General features: G+C 31.9%; 1 protein-coding gene across 2 annotated transcripts in view; it reads left to right on the top strand.

The window, feature by feature from the left end:
* The window catches only part of LOC124369057, a 144,361-nt gene that overhangs the window by 82,435 nt on the left and 40,152 nt on the right, over positions 1-21,774 (top strand). Inside the window, exon 1 of one of the 2 annotated variants that reach the window (XM_046826759.1) lies at positions 12,570-12,653. The exons of the other annotated variant lie outside the window; for it this stretch is intronic. The gene's annotated coding sequence lies outside the window, so the exon portion shown is untranslated. Of the gene's footprint in view, positions 1-12,569; positions 12,654-21,774 lie in introns of those variants that run through there. 2 annotated transcript variants of the gene reach the window in all.

Below are 21,774 nucleotides of genomic sequence, written 5' to 3'. Positions count from 1 at the left end.
GCATTAATGTTGAGTTGAATTCAATTGTTTCGTCGGAGCCCTGGTCGTAGTGGGAGGGAACATCGTTGACGTATTTAAACTGATGGTGATCGAGAATTCCAAATCGACGGATGCCAAGCGACGGAGTTATTTACATAAACAATAAATTTTATGCCACTCAAATACATGTTTAACTTTATAGCTTGTATGCAGTACACTTGACATTTTAACAGTACATTTACTGATACAAGAATTATTTAAAAGAAGTATACTAGTTAGCAGGACTTTTAGTAGTGATGAAAGTATATATTTAACGACTAAATTACTTCCACAATTTCATCGTAATACGACAAGAGTTTTTAAATAGATTAACTTATATTGGTTTGTATTGAAGGCGAGCCGTCTCGTATTTGCATTGTCTAGTTCGAGAAAGATTTGTCAAACTATTCAATAGATCGTGAGTAAAGCATGTCTTTGGCATGTGTGAGATGACAGATGATGAAAGTGTAAGGGAGAATTTACCGCACTGTAATGTGACTGACTACTACACCATTGCCCTTATGATCACGTTGATGTTACTGATACTGCATTTATCGATTACCGATATAACTGTTATGCGTACCTACTGGGAACAGAGGTTACTCACTAACAATAGCTTTACCGAGGTTCATGTTCTTCGCTACTTTAATGTACATGTATATATTTGAAATGATTCGTTGATGAAGCAATGACATGGCAAATGCTAGAATCCTTAAGGGGAGATGTACGCCCTATAACAGCTCATGTTAATTTTCAAATATTTATGTTCCTTTTTTCTCAAGAAACTATGATACCTAACGAATTGAAATTTTTAGCACTTCTAAAACATACTATTACACACAAGCCCTGCCACTTTTAAAGATTTTCAATCAATATTTTTGGCTTTAGAAATTTTTTAAAGATACTCAATATTTTTTTCAATTATTTGTTTTTAAAAAAATTTTATTTTTTTTTAAATTTTGACCTAGACTTATGAAAGTGGCAGGGCTTGTATGAATAGGTACGTATATATATATGATATAAATTTCATGAAGATTGGACAACTAGTTTCCTGAAAAAAAGGAACATTTATGTCAAAAAAGTAAATTTTCGGTAATTCACAAAACACTTTTATGTATACAAAAATATGATTGAAAAGTACCTTTTAAAACATTCCTGCTTCATAGTCTTGTTCCTTGGCCTTATCATCATCAATTAGTTTCTTCCTCACCATTCTTGCCCGTTTCCTAGCTTGCTTTGTCTCTTCTTCACCAGCTTTTTCGGCTTTCCTCACTCGGTCCTCATCAATCTGACGTAGGGTATAAACACAGTTTTTGGCCTAGCTTTATACCTAGATCATTAAGCACTTTTATTCTGCCTTGACTTCCTTCATTAAAAGTAATAATACTGTCAAAAACACCAAATCTTAGTGTTTGCAGGCCTAACAAAATTTAATTTAGGTATTACGCGTCCACAACACAGAATTAAAACTTTCGTTTACATTCTGTGTTTGACCATGGAGACATTTTTTAAGCAGGTCTGGTGAAGCCAATGCTTGGAAAGTTGGTTTGATGGCATCCATCACAGCTTTATCTAATGAATTTTTATGCTCATAAGTTTCATTTTCTTTTATGCATTTCTTATATTTACACCACGAGTCATCGCAGAGATTATGTTGTGGATTCTCGTCAGTTGACAATTTGTGAAAGTATATGGCCCATATATCTTTTTTCATCTTCTCTAAATTGTCTGTATTTCTTCTTATTGCTAGGCCATAATAATTTTGGAGGGAGTCTATAGCTGCATCAAGTCAATCTTCCTTTCTTTCCACCAATTTTCAATCCATCACTCAATACTTTCCCCTTCATTTCTCTCCGTAACTTTCTAAGTCGACCCCCCATTCTTTTCTGAACGTGCCCAAACACATTCCAGTTTTTCAATATGAAAATTTGGGCCATATGGTTCAGAATTTACTACTGTTTGAAACCCTTTGGAATCACCATCTCCCAGGTAATATTTGTATCTTACTTTTCTAGTCATTTCTGAACGAGCAAACACAGCCTTAGCTCCTGCAACTTCCATAGCTCCACTTGACCCGTTCAAAATTCTTATCACAAAAATGAGGTTTTGGGTTTTTGATTGATTTGCATGTATGGCAGTATTTGGTAAAGTACTTCTGTATCTAAAATTTTACTAGAGTCAAAACTTGAAACCGACACTACACCGTTCAAAGACGAAAACCCACGTCTTTGCCATGTACCGTCTAAACCAACACTTATGTCTCTGCTCACACTACCATCTTCAGACTCATTCAATGCCACTGCCTCTTCTGTAGCATCAATCATTGATTGTGTTGCTACTTTCTCTACTGACCTAATAAACAAAGGATTGTAGCGTTCAAATCTCTTAGGAGGGTTAGGTAAAATCAAGGATACCGAAAAGTGGTTTTCCGGATATTGATCCTTTCCCTATTGATCTCAGACCATATACTGATCTGACGTTCACGTCATAAAAGCCATTAGTTTTTTTCTGATGACCAAAAATAATACTTATTATTACAGTTACTACATTCAACAAACAGTTTGCAAGCTAGGCCTTCTCTTGCAGCTTCGTTCTTCTTTCAAGCTCAAAGAATTTTCTACTTTACAATATTTACACACAGTAGCATGAACCAAAGCTTGACACAAAATATTCATACTTACAATTACATTATTGTGACCAACTGTGTCTAAAGTGTTTGGTAATATACCGGTACTTATTTTCCTTCTTGAGGCAGAAAAAGGAGTAGGACGAGGCACTTCCAACACATCCACTTTTCACGTAATTCACTAACTGCAGCTGAACTATTTACAGTACCCGACGATATCCGAGCATACTGATTACCCCGGAAATGTTTTTTCTTTGTTATCTTAGTTGATCGAGGCATATTTGTTATTCTAAAACACAAATGGTATCAATAACTGAGGATCTATTTCAAATGTAAACAAACACTAAACAAAACAAATACCAGCTGACAAAACACACTAAAGGTTACAAACAACTAACAAGCTACCCAAAGCCAACAAATATAAGAAGTAAACTAAACCAAAGAGTAAAAAGAAAAAGAGTAATATTAAAAAGTGCAAGTTATGTATATTAAAATGCTCAAAACAATATCCTCCTATCGTTCAGAACGTTTTCGATACGTCTGACCACGGATCCGTGCGCCCGACTAGCATGTTTATAATTTTTTTTTTAGCATATAAATATAACCCAAATATATATGTATTATATATCACTGAACTCAGAAAAAATCTATACTTTAAGATAAAAAAATATTGATTTTTTTTACAATATAGGCGTACATCTCCCCTTAATGATTATTTGAAAGACCAGCAGTGAGAGGTTGAAGGAGTGGATATTTGTCATATTTGTCCATGACAGGAGTAAAGAAGTAAAATAACCCGTTGAGCAAAACAACAGGTTCGTACTGTGCTTTACTGTTATTTGCAAGAAAAACAAAGAATAGTTATTATAAATGGTAATTAGTGGAGTGAAAAAAATCCTAAAGGTTAAAAAAATTAATTACTTTTACCTTTTTGTATATCATACAATGTAAAGATTTAGTATTATAACTATGATATATTCAAGTCATATGGAAAAATTTCAAACTATTTTTGTGCAATGATAACATAATGACGTATATTTACACATAACGCAGCTATGGAGGGAAGGGTTTATACAATGTGAATCTTGAGTTTAGCTCCAGTTCACTTTCCTCTTACGTGCAGCATCTGATATATGATGATTGAATCCTGAAATCTAGAGAAATGTTCTTCTGAAGGGACCAAAAAATAGTCGGCGACGATAAACGAAGATGCTCAAAACGAACTCTTTACATAATTTCGATAACAGTGACAACTAGACTGCAAAATGTAGTGCAATCTAGGTGAAGGGGTCAATCGTCAATCTAGGTATTCTAATTGCATCATCAGGTGCACAATTGAGTGCACTACGATGTTACCTGTCACGATCCCAAAGCACATTGGAGCAACCGAGTCTTCTACACATAACGCAGCTATTGTGGGACGGGTTAATTCAATGCGAATGTTGAGTTCAGCTCCAGTTCGAAAGACGAACATGGTCCTAGATTTCAGGAGTGGTCTGTGATTCCAGATGCTGTACGTAAGAGGAAGGCAAACTGAAACTAAACCCAATATTCAGACACATATCTGTTTAATAAGTATTTCAAATATTAATTGTATTTATTTAATATCTTAATGAATGTAATAACTTTAATCCATTTTTAAACTGGTACCCTCAATAACTTTGAACTCATAGTGTCTGCCTCAATTCGTCCGCAAAACAGTTATAAATATACAGTCATAACATTATTATTAATTATAAATTTTAATTGTATATTTTAACTCAAATATAAAAAATAAACATCACCAACCTTGGTGAGACCAAGACTTTTTCGAAACCAATGTTTGACGAATAAATGATATAAAATAAAATAGAAGCATTGTACGTTTAGTAAGCAAAACACTTTTCCTATCGAGGAGTGGTCACAGAGGTGCACAATTCACTGGATGCAAACATACAGTGAATTGTGCAATACTGTAAAAATGTAGCTGCTAATCATGTTATACAGGGCGGTCCAACAGTCACTTGACAATAAATGCATTGCGACAATAATTATAAAAACTTATGAAATATTTACGATATAAAATATATCTCTCTGGATTCTCATGTAAAACAACTAATAACAACGTATAACTCAACAGCTGTAGCTATGGTCAAATTGGTACTGAGCAACTAATATCAAGCGACTTTGGTCTAACCTGTTTTTCTGCAAGTACAGATGCTTTGATTAATTACTCATTAAATTCTATTACAGGCACCAATTTAACTGAATGAAAAACTAAAAAGGACGGTCTCTATTGATGGACATTAACTATTTTTAAGAAAAACCAAGGAATGACGTCGAAACTATAGATACAGAAGCGGAGGTTGCAGGTTTGCTCGGACGGCGAATTATAGTCGTCTTTAAGCTTAAAAAAAAAAAAAAACACAAATCAAACGTCTTTTCAAAAATATTTTTTACTGTACATATAAATTGGCATTGTAGTCCACAAATTGGAAATATTTTTTAATATTGTTCAAATAGCCATGAATACTGTTTTTATAGGTTGGCATATTTGATTCAGTAGCCAAATAATTATTGAACATCGTTTTGTGAGCAGCTTACGGAATTTTACCGTAATAAGCACTTTAAACCCCTAAACGTTACTATAAAATGTCTACTAGTTCACCTCCTTATTGAAAACTAATAAAACGTGTGTTCAAATTAACTAATACCTTCTTTTGACAATGAATTAATTTTAGTGCCAAATCAGTGGTTTTATCATAATTATCTTTTCTTACGTATCTAAAACAATATTAGTACCAATTATTTTACAGTAATAAAGAAAAATCCATCCTTTGTTTCCAGGATCACCTTACATATCTTATAAATGCAAATCCATCGAAAAGACAGGTTTGCATTGAGTACTATCTGGTCATACTTTATACATCCACTTACAAGGGATCTCACACGTTTTACTTTCATAAAAAGTAGAATTTTGAGCGTAAATATATAATATAAATTATGTTAGAACTATATTCAGTTCTAAATAAACAATCTATCTAAATTCACTTTAATCCATTAAATTAAATGCATGAATGAAAATTGATTATTACAGGGACTTGGTAATTGTGTATTCGTAAATACTTCAAATACCTCCATTAATTTTATATGAATCCCTTTTTTTGTATTCTTCTTTAAGCATCTGGGTATGGATTTAGTCCTTGAAAATAAAAACTTATATTTTAAAATAATTCAATGAATTGGCTTTAATTACAATGCTTTATTCTAGTCCTGGTTGTTTTAATTTAAGAAAAAATTTAACTTAAAAGGAGTTTAACGATGTATTTTTGCAGGGTTAAGACAAGAAGAACAAATCCACTCCTAGAAAGTTTTGCTTGACCTAGTTATATTGGATTTTAGTTTGGTGGTAGTTTATTGCAAGCTATTATATACAAAGCGCCTTTCAGTTGCTACGATACCATTTATTTGTTACAGTTATCATTCAGTTCAACAATTATTACTATTTATGGCTATTAATATACTTATATTATATTAAGTACTTTTTGCGATTCAATGTTTATTGAAATTAAATAAGGCTATTGCCATTAATACAAATTTAATGTAAATAAAAGTCATTTGACAGGTATTTGGTCTTCCGATCATATGTTAGTTAGGTTATTTAAACGCATATGTGACAGATACGGTTAAATACAACATAATTGAATCGTAAAAAGTAAGGGCTCTGTGGTGTGATGGTAGCACATTCACCCGGCCAAGTGAGAAACCCGGGTTCGAGTCCCGACGGAGCAAGTACTTTTTGCGATTCAATGTTTATTGAAAATAAATAAGGCTATTGCCATTTATACAAATTTAATGTAAATAAAAGTCATTTGACAGGTATTTGGTCTTCCGATCATATGTTAGTTAGGTTATTTAAACGCATATGTGACAGACACGGTTAAATACAACATAATTGAATCGTAAAAAGTGAGGGCTCTGTGGTGTTATGGTAGCACATTCACCCGGCAAGTGAGAAACCCGGGTTTGAGTCCCGACGGAGCAAGTACTTTTTGCGATTCAATGTTTATTGAAATTAAATAAGGCTATTGCCATTTATACAAATTTAATGTAAATAAAAGTCATTTATGGCCATTTATATTCACGCTGGTAAACCACTATTACAAGATATTAAACGAATGATTCTCTGAATCACTATTGAGTACACGATCAAACCGCATTTAATTATATTCATAAATATTGTCGAATCATTTTAGTTATTTGTCAAGATATAACTTAATATGGTAGTGCATAAAATGTTATTATATAGCTGCAAAACAGTCCCGTAAAAGTGGATTACATTTTTGACAAATTACGCTTTTTTAACAGTTTTGTTACTTTTTACTGTTATGTGGAAATCCTTTAACACGTATTCATAAACCATCTATACTAAATTTTTAGAGAAACCTCACAACCACGCAGCACTCATAGTTTTAAAATATGAGTAAATTTGTAATAGTTTAGGAATCAACAACTAAAATATTCTTCAACTTTCAGTCCTGAATTATGATCTCCAACAATCTGAACATTCAAGGGTGGGATTACTGATAGGGTGCTTCAGACATACTTTGTCCTAACCAAAGCTCTAATCTTGCCTGACCGTCGCTCGGTTTCCCTTGTGCCACAGCCACGTCGGCTTCTACTAATTAAGACTCTAACTTGCTAATTGCCTGTAATCCATAATGTTTAAGCTTTACTCACGCTTGCTATGGACATAGTCCAAACAATACTCGTAATTGTTAAATAACATCTTGCGTCCATGCTCAAGCCGGGTTTTGATGTAAGCATTTCTTTCAAATCAGTTAATTATTACTATAAAATAAAATTATGTATTTAGCATATACATTAATTTTTTATTTTATATATTTAACTTTTGTAATAAAAAATAAAGTGAAATGTATGTCACACTGCTAGGAAGAATAAGGCATAGAAGCAGTGAACAACACTTTTAATACATGAATACTTACTTGGGTCTACTTCCTCTCTACCATTAAGATGTAAGAAATAACCTATCGTCTCAAAAAACCTTAAATACAAGCCCTCTCTTCAAGTGCATAAAAAAGGTGCTATTTTAGATACTTCAGGAAAATAAATAAATATTTTATTAGCATCTAGTACCATCTTCAAATAAATGCTATTGCAACACTTTTCTGGAACTTTCAAGATAAATTAAATAATTCCCTAAGGAATGAAAATATTGAAACAGACTTGAAAGCTTTATAATTTTTAAGATATGTCACTTGAATAGAGTCATTATGTGGAATACCTTTTATACGGGATGGCTTGGTACCTTTGGTCACTGGGAATTGAACGTCATTAGGTGTTTTAAATTCTATCATTAAAAAGGAAAAGCAATGTATAAACCTGATGTCATAGTTGTAAACGAAAGAGCCTTTTATATATATATATATATATACTTTGCCGTATATGCTGTAACTTACTAAGATATTATTATATTTATTAACAAATAGGCTAGACAAAACTTGACATATTTAACAGGGTTATATTTAAAATGTAAAAAAAATGAACTTTTTTCGTACACACACATTTCTACAACATTAAAAATGTTTAATTGGAACGCCAGAAAATGCTTGATACCCTGAAATTCTTGTTTTATACTCGTGGAACTAAATGTATTATTTTTATAATTTTCCCTTATCCAAACAGTCTCTGAAGACCGATGTAGGCCGAACTGTAGGTTATAGCTCAGATCTGATGCAATTAGGGAATGAAAAGATAAAAAAATAATTCTTTTAGTGCTGTATCTATTCGATAAGCAACAAAAAGCATTCGAATTTTTTTTTTAATTGTTTCTAACAATGACTGTACGTTTACGCTTTTTGTAAACAAAATAACGCCCAAATTGTACGTCCTTTTCAGCATTCAAAATTCCCATCAGCATGTAGGTATTTAAGGTAACTCGGTAAACCTGCAAAATGGTCAGAAACAAAGCATGTATATAAAATTGTATACTGTTGTGGATTTATGATTTTGATAACCTAACCGTTTACAATTTACCGTAGCGCTAAACATGAATGACCTTCCAATAAAAAGTGAGATTTTATAAAAAACAATATCCTAACGTAAAAGTTAAAAAATCTTAGAGAGAAAGTAAATTTCAGTTTTCCAAGCTTAAGATTTGATCAGTGATAATCTCTCTCTCTCTCTCTCTCTCTCTCTCTCTCTCTCTCTCTCTCTCTCTCTCTCTCTCTCTCTCTCTCTCTCTCTCTCTCTCTCTCTCTCTCTCTCTCTCTCTCTCTCTCTCTCTCTCTCTCTCTCTCTCTCTCTCTCTCTCTCTCTCTCTCTCTCTCTGGCCCTCCCTCTTCCTCTCTCTCTAATTGGCGGGAAAAACTCTACTAATGCCATATATAGGTGCACAACTATGTTGTCTTTTAGTGGTTTTTTTATCGTTTTTTAAATTTGTTTCATGTTGTTAGAGGTATGAAATTGTAAATATTGCATTGTTGTGCTTTTGATGCACTCTACATATATTATGACAAGTCTGTTACTGCTATGATTTGATTAAGGGATATCAAACGGGTTTAAGTCAAGCCGTGGACGAGATTCACGTCACGATTTATACAGGACATAAATTCTATAATACTCAACACTAAATCTACCATCATCCCAAGTCTAAGCATACATATATGAAGTATAACAACACGACCCTACGCGTATCTACGAGGCCATAACGGTGACTGAGTCCAGAGATGTGTCGTTCGGTCATGATCAGTTCAATTCTAACGGTGAACGGTCAAAGTCAGGTGAACGAGTGATCCGAATCAGAGTGTTTCAAAAGACCCGTTCACTCCGAACTTTTCCTTCTCTTTTTTCTACCCAATAAATAAATTTAATATTTTCTTCTAAATCAGGTATATTATTATTAAGAATAGTTAAAATTCGTAATATTAGAAAAAAGTTCATTTCAAAACCCTTAAACATAGAAAAAATAGCTTAAAGTTATATGCAACGAACTAAAACTATAGATTGTATGCGTTATACGTTAGTCTCGCAAAACGTGCATTTCGTTCAATCGTTCATTTCGTTCAGTCAGTCGTATCATTCAGTCATTAATTTCTTCAGTCGTTCTTTCGTTCACTGCTGACCGATTAGGAATAAAACCGTAAAATAATTCTCGAGGGAGGTAGTAGGAGGGTCTGGGTATTATAAAACGTGGTGGGAACTTACCGGTTAGATGTCTAATATGCTGTTATTTATAAATGTAATAAAATTATTTTCAAACGAGCAATGTCTCTGTTTGATTTTTAGTAATTTATTTTAAGAGAATAATCTAACTTATAATAAATCAAAGGCAGGCATATCAATCAATCAGGTCCATTTTTCATGTGTATTAACATGTAAAATATTTAGCAAAGTATCTCGTAACTTACAGTAAATTTATTTGAAATCAGTTTTGATGGATATATTTATTTTCACTAGATTACGAAAACAATAAATTTGTTGTTATATACATTCCGTGTACAATATGTTGTTTCTTTCTCTATTCGCTCACTTGTTTGCAAGTGGATCCTGATGTTCATTAGGTCATTCTGTTCAGTCGTATGACCGATATGACACGCTCTAGCGAGAAGGCTCAGTAACTGCACTGACCGGGTCAATTGAACGGGTCTTCTGAACGGTTCGCGGCAGTGAACGAGACCGACTGAGACGCATCAGTCACATGATCCGAACGTCACACTACTGATTTCTCTGGGTGATTGTACCTTGCACAAAGACAATAAGTTTCATGTTTTCCTGTTGACACCGTTGTTAGTGTTCTCGAGAGACAGGGTCACCAGTCGTTGCTTACAACGGAATGGTAAGTTTCGTAATACGATGATCACGTATCATTAAAGGAGCAATTTTTGATTTATAAAGATGCTAGTGTTCGTGTATATTTGTTTGCAGTACCTTCCTCGCATCTGGTTATTCACTTTTTTAGAGCATAGTATTTTTTAGATTTCGCAACTGTTTGATAATCATGTAACTAATTTGTAAGCACGCATATTTGTAGTAAATGTAGTATTGTTGTATCTGAGGTCTGAGTGTAGTTTTTATACTGAAAAAAAAAAAAAAATGGTAGAGCCACCATAATATAGTACAAATCAATAGTACACATGCTACAAAAAGAAAGTGTGACTAACATCACAATCATGGTTGCAGCAACATTGAGTAAAGTTTGATAAAACGTTTGTGAGTATCCACTTCTACTACTTATCCAAAACAAAATAGGAATTTGTCATTAATTTGACTATGTGTTTTTGAATATCCGTACTCTGAATGAAATTCAGGGGTAGCCATGTTTTACAAATACATTCTCCACACATCAAAACATCTGCTCTGTTTACACTTCCCAAATGTTTCCTATTAAGAGAACATGTTTAATATCATACACGCTGAAATTAATTTATAGTTAACAATGCCTTGATGACCACAAAGTAGGATGTGGACAGACCGATACTGATAAAATAAGCAGATCTTATCTCTAATTACCTCAGTCCGCCAATGTGATACCAACAACCGTGTTACGTTATGTTAATTCTATAAACACTATTATTACTTAAAAAACAAATGGGCCTTAAAAAACACTATTATCATATTATGGGCCTAATGTCTAGGTTTAGGAAACTGAGACGTATAACACATGAATAATTCTGATGTTCTACCGCGTATAACATGAATAGTCTAGACTGTATGGTCATGTCATGTGTTCATATGAACATATTCAATATGATAGGCTATATAAATGCAAAGCAGATGACCAAACGAGGAGTCCCTTAAAAGCTTTACCATTTGCATTCAATAAATAAATAAATTTATCATTGTTATTAACTATTCATAATTAAATTATCGTATAACAACTTTAAAATTTTGTATTAAAATACTTTGTTATCATCATTAAATTAAGCTCTTTTGGGAGATGTTTAAATGTAAGGGTAGGGCGTGTGGTACATAATTTAAAGTTGGTAATTCTTTGAAAACCTTATTGGACTTATATTTATATAGAAAGATCACGATATACATTATTAAAAAATTTAATACTATATGCACATTTATTTCAATTTAAACGAAACGAATAATATAGACTTCTTTCTTATATTCTATATAGATCGGGTTTTTATGAATTAGGACATAAAGAAATAAAGAAATAGTTATAAACTATATTAAATTTATATATCAATCTGTTTAACAATTATAATTTCTAGGTGAGTCCACTACAACTTCAGATCTGATAGTTTTACGCCGTTCTCTTACACTATTGCTTTATACCGGATAGATACGAGTGCAGTCGAAAAGTAGGCAGCGTGGCAACGAGACTGACATTTTCCTCTTCCGCGCGCCAGTACCAACAGCAAAACAAGCCAAGGTTATTGCTTGCCAGCAATCAAAGCCAATTTTTGTGGTTGGCTAATAAAGGAATGTATTCTACATCTATTCAAAATCATCCACTGTATCACAGTAGGCTTTCATAATAATAACTGTATTCATTACATTTCAACAATAAGCAGTTACAGAGACTGTAGATCACTACAGTTATTTGAGCTTCACATTAAACTGGTGCTCGATTTTACCTATTCTGATTTAACTGTGACCATTTTAAGCACTCCCATTAAATATATGTACGCCTGCAAACCTCTGTTGTTTCTAGGTACGGGAAACAGCTTTAATATAAAGGTCAAAAAAATTACATGTTGTAATACAAAACAAAGTTTGAATGTTCCTAAACAACTACATTTCTGTACGTCGTATAAATTATGCAGTTGATGAATGCAGTTGACAACTTGCCATCGAGCAGAGCAACAATTGAACAGGTGGTGGGTGGAACGGTGAGAGAGGGGACGGGAGACTATGTTATCAGCAAGAGAAGAGAGGAAGGGGAATTGTGAAACCGCGTTATCAGTAATCAGTCTGTGAGCGTGCAAGTGTAGTGAGTACGTGCACTCTGTAGTTACCGTGAGACTCACCACAACGCAAGGCTTTCGTTTCATTTGTGAGTTTCATTCTGTTTCTAGTTTATCACTAAACAATATTGACGACTAACTGTCATTGAAAATCACAACAGCGTGCTACTGTATGTTTCGTAACATTCAATATGTTCCAGTTGCCACATAGTTTGGCCAAGAAGACAGTTTCGCATAAGCTGTAACATCCTACATTCATACTTTTATGTTTTAGAAATTCTGCCACTTTATAACACAATATGTAACATACTGTGTTTGAGGCTGTCACGTGTATCCTTGTCGATTGGGAATTGAATTTGAAGTTGACATATTTTTATTTTTACAGCTGAAGGATTCAACCGATGTGTGGAATATAACCAGATAAGTTGGTCTGAAATTGAGAGTATTGTTCAATACAATAAAGATAACAGCTATGCTCATGAAATTTTGCTTGGCCTTATCGCATGAAACGTGCGTGAATACACCACCATTGACGTATTGATGGTATCGCCAGTTTACGTCAAATGGTCTCATTATATGAGCAGATATATCTGAAAATCTTAAGAAAACATAAATTATCCTCATGTTATTTTTTTACCTGAGGGATTGGCTTGTAAATATTTTTACTTGTAATAAACAGCTCCCCCAATAATTGGACTTGGTATCTTTGGGCGGCGGGCTGCTGTTGTCACCTACAGTGCAAATTGTTTTGTTTAATATTTTTTATTTGAGCTTAAACGTTAAACGTTTGAATATGTTTTAATGTATGGATATAAATTGTTTTTATTAATTTACATTCAATATTAAAAAAATATATAATTACAGTTTTAAGTCAATATTCATATTTAAATAAGTCAAATTGTTATGACTGAAGTAAGGTAAGGCAAAAGTTGTACTAGAATTTGACCAATCGTTTTATTTATTGTTTAAAACTGTTTACTAACACTAATAATTAACAGTATAAGGCATTTACTGAAAAATAACTTTCAACGTATAATTGCACACCATAACCTAAAACTGCACCTCCGTTTAAACGATTCCAAAACAATGATTAAAAATAGTATAAATGTATATTATACGTGCTCTTCTGATTTTTCCATTCCAAAATGACAAGTGGTTATAATACTGTCATATAGTTGTTTACTATAATTAAACATCGCTCTTACTTTTATACGATTGCAAAACTATACTTCAAAACCAACTGGCATTTCACTAATAAATTGTATAACATAATTTAGCATTGTTCTTTCGATTATGAGTTTATATACCTCGTACACAGCTGGAAATATTCTAATGTACATTAAAACTAAGAACTGCTCTTCTGATTGTTCCATTGTGAAATGACAAGTTGTAGTCATATAGTTGTATACCATAATTAAACATTGCTCTTCCGTTTATACGAGTATACAATAAGATTTAGTAAACAACTCGTCTTATAATGTAATAGATGTTACACAGTAGAAGTAACATATTCATTCGATGGTATGAATAGTCTGTTGCTTTAAGTATTTAAAAAATATAACTACGTGAAGCACAAACATCGGTAAAGGAAATTCTTTTCAATCCATTATCTAGAAGTTTCCGCTGCTGGTAGAAGTTAATGTTCGCCTTCCTGTTATTTCAACTTGTCCTACTGTATATAGCGAGTTAGTCTGCAGGATGCATAAGCAGAAATAGGCTGGATAACAGTTACAGGGGATATATTCCGTTTAAAAGAATCGTTTATTCACGCCTAATTCGATGCGAATGATCTAGTATTGGCATCACAAAGACTTTTAACGATAATGTCTTTACCAACTTGTTAACAATCACATTACAAAAATTTAAAAGGTTTTTAATTATTTGCTTCTTTGTTTTTTCGTAAAAGTTTCTTCTTTCATGCAACACTATAACAACCATTTTCAAATCTTGAAATGATGTATGAATTTCTTGCATTTATAAATATTAAGTTTAGAGTATCAAGAAATAACATAGAAGGCCTACCAAGTGAATTGAGATTTAAATTTAAATTTGATTGCTTGTCAAGTCTCTATTTATAAGACAGTAAAATAATAAATACTATGAAACTGTTTAATTCAAAGTAATAATTGTACGAGTTGATATATTGATATACGTTAGTTGTATTGAACAATGAATGTGCCAATGTTGTAAAGACTAAAACTCTCAATGTGCACATAAAACATCTTATTGTTAACCATGTGCACCCAAACCAATAAATACTAATCTAAAATTCTCTATAGTAAAAGCATCCATTAACTAAAAGAAAACATAAAATTAAATGTTATGAATCAAATACATACTTATATGTGCTCTTTATATTTAACGAAATTATCTACTAATAAAATTACAAGATGAATATTAAATTACTTTCAATAGAGCCAACAAAACGAAGCATTTATTAGTATGTTATCACAATTGTCTATGAACCTAAATTATCAAATCGGTATTTAATAGGTGTATTTAAGCGTAACCATTTTACTGCCAGTGAAATAGCCTTTAATTATATGTTTCCATGAATTTACGACGAAATTACCTTTTCAAAGTATATTCCACCAGCCAAAAACATTACAAAACGTTAAATAAAAATTTATACATTTTGCATTTAACTTGCCCTATAATAACCTATTGCATGTTATTAAATATAACATTTTACGTCATACATCATAATGTAAATAATAATTAACACCTGTGTTTTGCGTTTAATAGATGACTGGTTGATAAAGGTTTTTTTCAGTATTTTTATTAAATATCTTTTAAAGTTCGTTTTATAATTTCTGAAATCTAGTGTGGTACAAAGTGAAAGGTCCTCGGCTTAATTTTAAAAAACGTTCATAAAATTGTGTTTATTGATCATTGAAACCATTTATTACTTAATTTAATCTATTTAATATAAATTTAAAAATAAGAACTCAAACTGTAATAATTTGCTATCATTATGTTACTAATTTCCTATAAAATAAAAGTACCCTATCATAGAAAACTCTGTGATTGAGTTTCGTCCTTTGGTGCTACTTTAACTAAGCTGATGTCAACACAAACCTAATTCATGAAGCTTTTGTGTAGCCGCTAAAGCGACTTTCTTTGAATAATACACACAGCTACTCCTTTATGACTCTATTTTCCAGGAACGGAATAGTGTAGGTAGGAAGTGTTATACTGTTTAATTCAAAGTTCCACACGAATAGCGGAAATAACTTATTTATTTAAAACAAAATAGGTTTAGTCGTCCTTTCACACAGGAGTTGTAAAACTACACAACTTATAACTGCAATTTGTAATGACTTTACCTACAATAGTAGAATTATAATAATTTACGATTATTGATACGATCGTTTAAGGGTGCGACTCAAACGTTAAAAACTGTAATAAGATATATTTTAATTAAGCTGTAAATATTATGCAAAAGCATAAGAGTTTATTAGTTCTTATTAGTTATTGATATACTAAGTGAAAAATCGATTTCATAACTTATATTTAAATTTATGAAGTAAGAATACTAATATAAAACTGCGAATACAGTCTAATAATTAATTAACAGGATGCAACAAAAGAGTTATAGTAGAGATGGACCGACTGCCATTTTACACATTCCCCGCAAAATCGATAAAGTTCTTCCTTGAGAAACACACATACCAAGTTTATACTCTAGGATCTTTCTATCAAGAGTTTTCGCATAAACGGATAGACGAACAGATAATGACTCGATTTTATAAAGACCCTAAACTTGAGGCTCCTAATACAAGAGGAGAATTTTGTTTAGACCCAAATATGAGTGCAAGTAATTAGAATCCAAAACGCATAAAAGACATCAATAAAGTCTGGAATATAATATACTAATAATACAGGCATTGCATAGTGATAATAAATAATATTTATAGTATGTCTATCGCATTTACTCATAGACGTACAATAGTTAGTTTCAATTGGATTAAACTGTCTCTTGCCTTACTGTCCGCAGAATATCTTGACAATGAATGGAATGAAATTCTTCATGACAATTATTTCCTACATGGGCAGATGGGATTTAGTGATATTATATGTACCTCCACAGGATAATTATCATTATATTCTGAGTGAAGACCGTTGCGCAAAACACCATCTAGCGTACTACTACTTTGCCTTAAACATTGAATTACATTCTTCTAAGGACGTATAATTTCGTAAAGGCATAGGATTAGTTTGAGTTTTGAGTGAAACATTTTAATATTTTTCTTACTGATATTTCGGTTCACTAGTAACAAAGATTTGCAAATTCATAGTTTATGTACAAAAGTTAAACGTTGATTGGAAAACATATGAACGATGTTTATCTTAGATCTGGTTACAGATATTTGCTAATGGCTTAGTGTAATGGGTACGAAATCAAGTAACGTCGAGCGTGGCTGCTGTTTGGATGTCTGATCGTTAAGCGATCCTGTCTTTGCAAGCAGCCCGCCTGCCCGGCCGTTGGTGATGGTTCGGAGGTCACCTTTCAGCCGTTGGTCCCCAGGTTGCGTTAGAGTCGGCTTCTTAGCCATAAAATAACTCGGTAAATAATGTATTCTTCACTTTACATTATTGTTATAGGTTTTAAATGATCATCGAACCAAAATCAATATTTATCAGGAAATGTACTCAAATATGGGAGCAAACCATATATTATGTTCAGCAACTAAAGGTTTTCTAAGTAAATGGCGTGTTATCAGTGAAATTTAACTAAATATTTTCTCATCATCAAAATCCGTTTTCACTTCTCTCCGCTTCGGTTCGATGGTGCTTAGGAGTGATCAAATCGTACACCATATTCTTCTGATAAGTGTCTGGTCAAAACATGTATATTGGAGTTTTGAATAAATAGAATTTATGTTGAATTATAATCATTGATGGAAATGCATATTCTCGTGAACTTTATTGTATTGTGAATTGCATTGTATAATGAAAGAAAATAAATTATAATTTAGGAATATATCCATATATCCAACATACTATGTCTTCTGTATACATTAAGAGAATCAAAGATGTTTTTGTTTTTAAGAGAACCCTTTTGCAAAGAGATTTCCATAATATTCCATATTCCATAAACGTTGGGATATTGAACATATGAATATTAAATACATGTTTAAAATGGAAGACCGAAACAACAGGAAGGTTGAAGCAAATGGGGTCCTCCGGCTACACACTACATCTCGCTTCCATTAACCTTTGTCAATCTGTATATTTCACGCACCGCTTGCAATACAGGAACGCCTACTACTTTTGGTTTTACGCATGTGTTGATTACTATAAGAACTTCGAGAAATTACTTGATTTTGTACAGATCCCTTGCAAATGGAATCCTTATAAAATGAAACTGCAATCACGTATTATATTATACGTAAGAATAACAATTACTCGTAAACAAATTATGTAAAAGGTCATCAGCTGGTACTGAGCTACTAACCACAAAGAAAATATATATATATATATATATATATATATATATATATATATATATATATATATATATATCGTCTCTATGTTCTACGCTCCAAATAGGTTCCATATTCACTTAGGAAGCAACTAATTTTAAATATCTTTAATTATTGTTATTTTTTTATTGCCCACTATTTTTTAAGTTTCAATCATAAATATAGATTTTGTATTTATTTACGCATCACTATCTTTTTAATTTAAGAAAAAAACTAGTTACTACTTAATTCATTTTCAAGTAAATAAAACTTTTAAGCCCAACATATTTTATTACCTTTCCGTACGCATTAAGCATTCCGTCAGTAATGACTCTAGATCATTCATAAATTCCTAGTGCTGTATTTTGTTTGTATACAACTCTATCAATTTTAATACTCCACTGAAGCATAATCATTTGTGAGCGTGTGCAAAAAGCGTTCTGCTTTTAGCTAGGAACACCGCACCAGTTATAATCCATTGCAGTAGAGTATCAGTGCAGCGCAGTCTGTAGATGACAGCTGGCCGGCACTAGACGGGCAGCTGATAAAAGCCAATCAGCCGACAAACACTGACTGATCAGACGTTATTGCCAGATCATATAGCCACTGCCACTGTTTGTAAATGTTGCCGCTTCGCAGGTATATCTATTAATAACCCCTATCACAAAGGCTAGTGGCTCTATCGTTAGTGGCATGCCTATGCAAACGATACGATATTACTGATAGAATTATATTTGACAGATTATTATCGTGATAATTTATTGTTAACAGTGTAGATAATATCAATGAATCAGTACATACTATGCACGTTAATATGTGTCAATATTATAAAAATGTAAAATCACCACACCAACTCCATAAGTGTCTTTATAAGTGGTGTTGGCCGTCTTGCGAGATCATATATTTTAATGTTAAAATGATATAATAGATTTTGGTTAATGGTTTCACATTTTAATTATAAATTATATCTATACACACATATATGTAACGTATATATATATATATATATATATATATATATATATATATATATACAGTGTGTCCCGTTACACTCTGGACAAAGATATATCACATTGTTGCTCAGATCAAGACAAACACTTTTCACTATAATATAATGATCCTGGATACACGGTGCTTAGTTAGTTTCCCACCTGGCTGTCTGTACGTGTTTTTGTTACAAAATTTATATATTAAAAACTAATAAATTTAATTTTACTAAATTTTGAAGTCAAATTTTTATAGTAACATGGTCTTCAAATCTTTAACTTTTAATATCTTAGAAAGAAGTACAAATATTACCTATTTTTAATGGATTTCTCAAATATAACAACAATAAAGTAATAATAAATAACTTAATTACCAAAAACTTACTGTGACATGACACGGACAATAGCATCAGCAAATAGCGAACTTGATTAGCGAATAGCGAATTGCAAAATCCAATAAACCTCCAGAATACTTTCTATGCCTATTGCGCTCAGACCACAGTCTTTTGATTAGAAACGAAGTACATTAAAAACTTTTGCTACATAACTTTTGTTTTATTCGAATTAATAAAAACCAATTCATGTGTTGTATAAAATTTATTACCAATTATACACGTCTTTATAAAGAATAACAAGCAAATACAAAGTTCTTAATTACCAATATCAAACTCTTATTTACAATAAGGTTTCATTTATTCACAACCCTTACATAATAAAATAAAGAAATACTGGGTTGACTGTTGCCTGTTAATAATAATAATAGCACAATCTTGCAGTAATGTTCAGACAACAATGTTTTATAATTGTAAACTGCATATATAATCCATATATCATGTGGGAATGATAGCTGATTGTTGTATAACTTAATTTTAGTAAATAAATATGTCCTAAAATAACAGATACTAAAATAAATTCATTGATCATGGTGACTCTAAACTATCTTTAGATAGGCCTGAAACGTGTGTTTAAATTATTTTGCATCATAAAACAAACAGACATAATAGATATAAGATATTCTGGAGCCGTTTATTCAAGTGTTGTATTGTTGGCTTTTGCTGAGAACCTCAGTGTAGGCCTTATCTTGTCACACACACATACACTTTAATTCAATTATTTATTATTTAATTTAAATCCTTTTGTGTGATTAGATTTGTAATAATCTTTACTAAAGAACTCTTTAGTAAAACTGCTGGTTTTAAAAATATTCCAATATAAACAGTTTTAATGGGCCCCATTTTGGAATGATTAAACATAATGTGATATAATTTTTTGTCGTAATTGGTCTTGTTACCATAAATATTTGATCTACATTTTGTATGATTTAACTTATTAGATTTTAAGGTATTAAATGCTTAATAAAAACACGTACAGACATACATATAGGAAATTAAGTATCGAAGACTCAAACTCTGTTTTGGTCTTTATCTGAGCATTAATGCAATATATCTTTGTCCGGAGAGTTACGGGACAGTCTGTATATTATTCTATACATATCTTACAAACGGCCTTCTATATTGCTTTACCAGTTGTGCAATAATACATATGAAATGTACATGTAAAATGCTCATGTAACGTAACAAATTCATCCGGAAGAAGAATTACAACTAATGTTACGATTATTACTAGATAATTAATATTGCTAGGTATAGAAGACACTTCCCAAAAGAAATTGTTAAAACTAATCTTATCGTTAACATAGTCAAACCTTAAATGATATAAATAAAGACGTTAAAGTGTAAAGTGAAGTACGAATGTATTCATCCCCTTTTAATAATAATTAATATATGGATATTGATAATGGATGGCCAAATACATTATACAGGGTGATTCATGAAGTTCTCCCCCCACTTCTACAGCACATTGTACTTGTAAAAATAATGAAAAAATGTTATATAAACATAGGTCCGAAAACGCTTCGTTAGCGAGTTACAGCTAGCGAAAGATTTCGCCTGAATTCCTGGGTAAAGAGTAAAATAAAGCCATACTGAACTTTTGGAAAGGTTAATTAAGTAAGAAATATCGTGGATTCTTATGTATTTTTACCTGATAAAGCTAATAAAATAGGTTTCAGAACTGTACCTGTAGTAGTTTTTGAGGGATTCAGGGTTAAATGCAAAAAATTGGGGCACGAAACAATGTTTTTTTATGTTTGATGTACAATAACTTTGTTAAATTGGTAATAAATACATAAAATCAACAGACATTAATTGTAGAGAATTTAATTCTGAGAAAATTGATATAATCAAAGTCTAAAATAAAACAGAAATAAGTACCAAAAAATCGATTTTATTCAGTATAATACATTACTAGCTGTAAAGAAATACCGTACGGTATTTAGTTAAAATAAAACAAAAACAAAATGTTTGTTCCTTAATGATGAGATAAATTGAGAAAACAAGATTAACTGTTAAATAAATTTGCTTGTAAATAAAAATATCATGTTTTATTACGTTGTCAATGAAGCAAACATTTTCCCATTATTGTTTACTAATCATCGAAATGCAGTTTTTTGTTTTATTAATTTCTAAGTTGGTAACGCACGAATAACAGCTGATCAACAATGGTATTCTGTACTGTTACGTTAGAACTGTGTATTAGTGGTGTTTTGCAAGCTACAGCAGGAGATCGGGTTCTGTGAATCGTGTTATTAAATGCAATTTTTCTGTGAGTTATAATTCGATTGTTTATTTAGCGAAAAAATGCCTTACTTATTTACATCAGAGGAATACGCTGATATGGTTTTTATTTTGGGTTACTGT

The sequence above is a fragment of the Homalodisca vitripennis genome, chromosome X (genome assembly GCF_021130785.1).
Source record: "Homalodisca vitripennis isolate AUS2020 chromosome X, UT_GWSS_2.1, whole genome shotgun sequence".
Taxonomy (NCBI): Eukaryota; Metazoa; Arthropoda; class Insecta; order Hemiptera; family Cicadellidae; genus Homalodisca; species Homalodisca vitripennis.
Note: the sequence above shows the minus strand (reverse complement) of the source record. Positions and strands in the feature narration are given on the sequence as shown.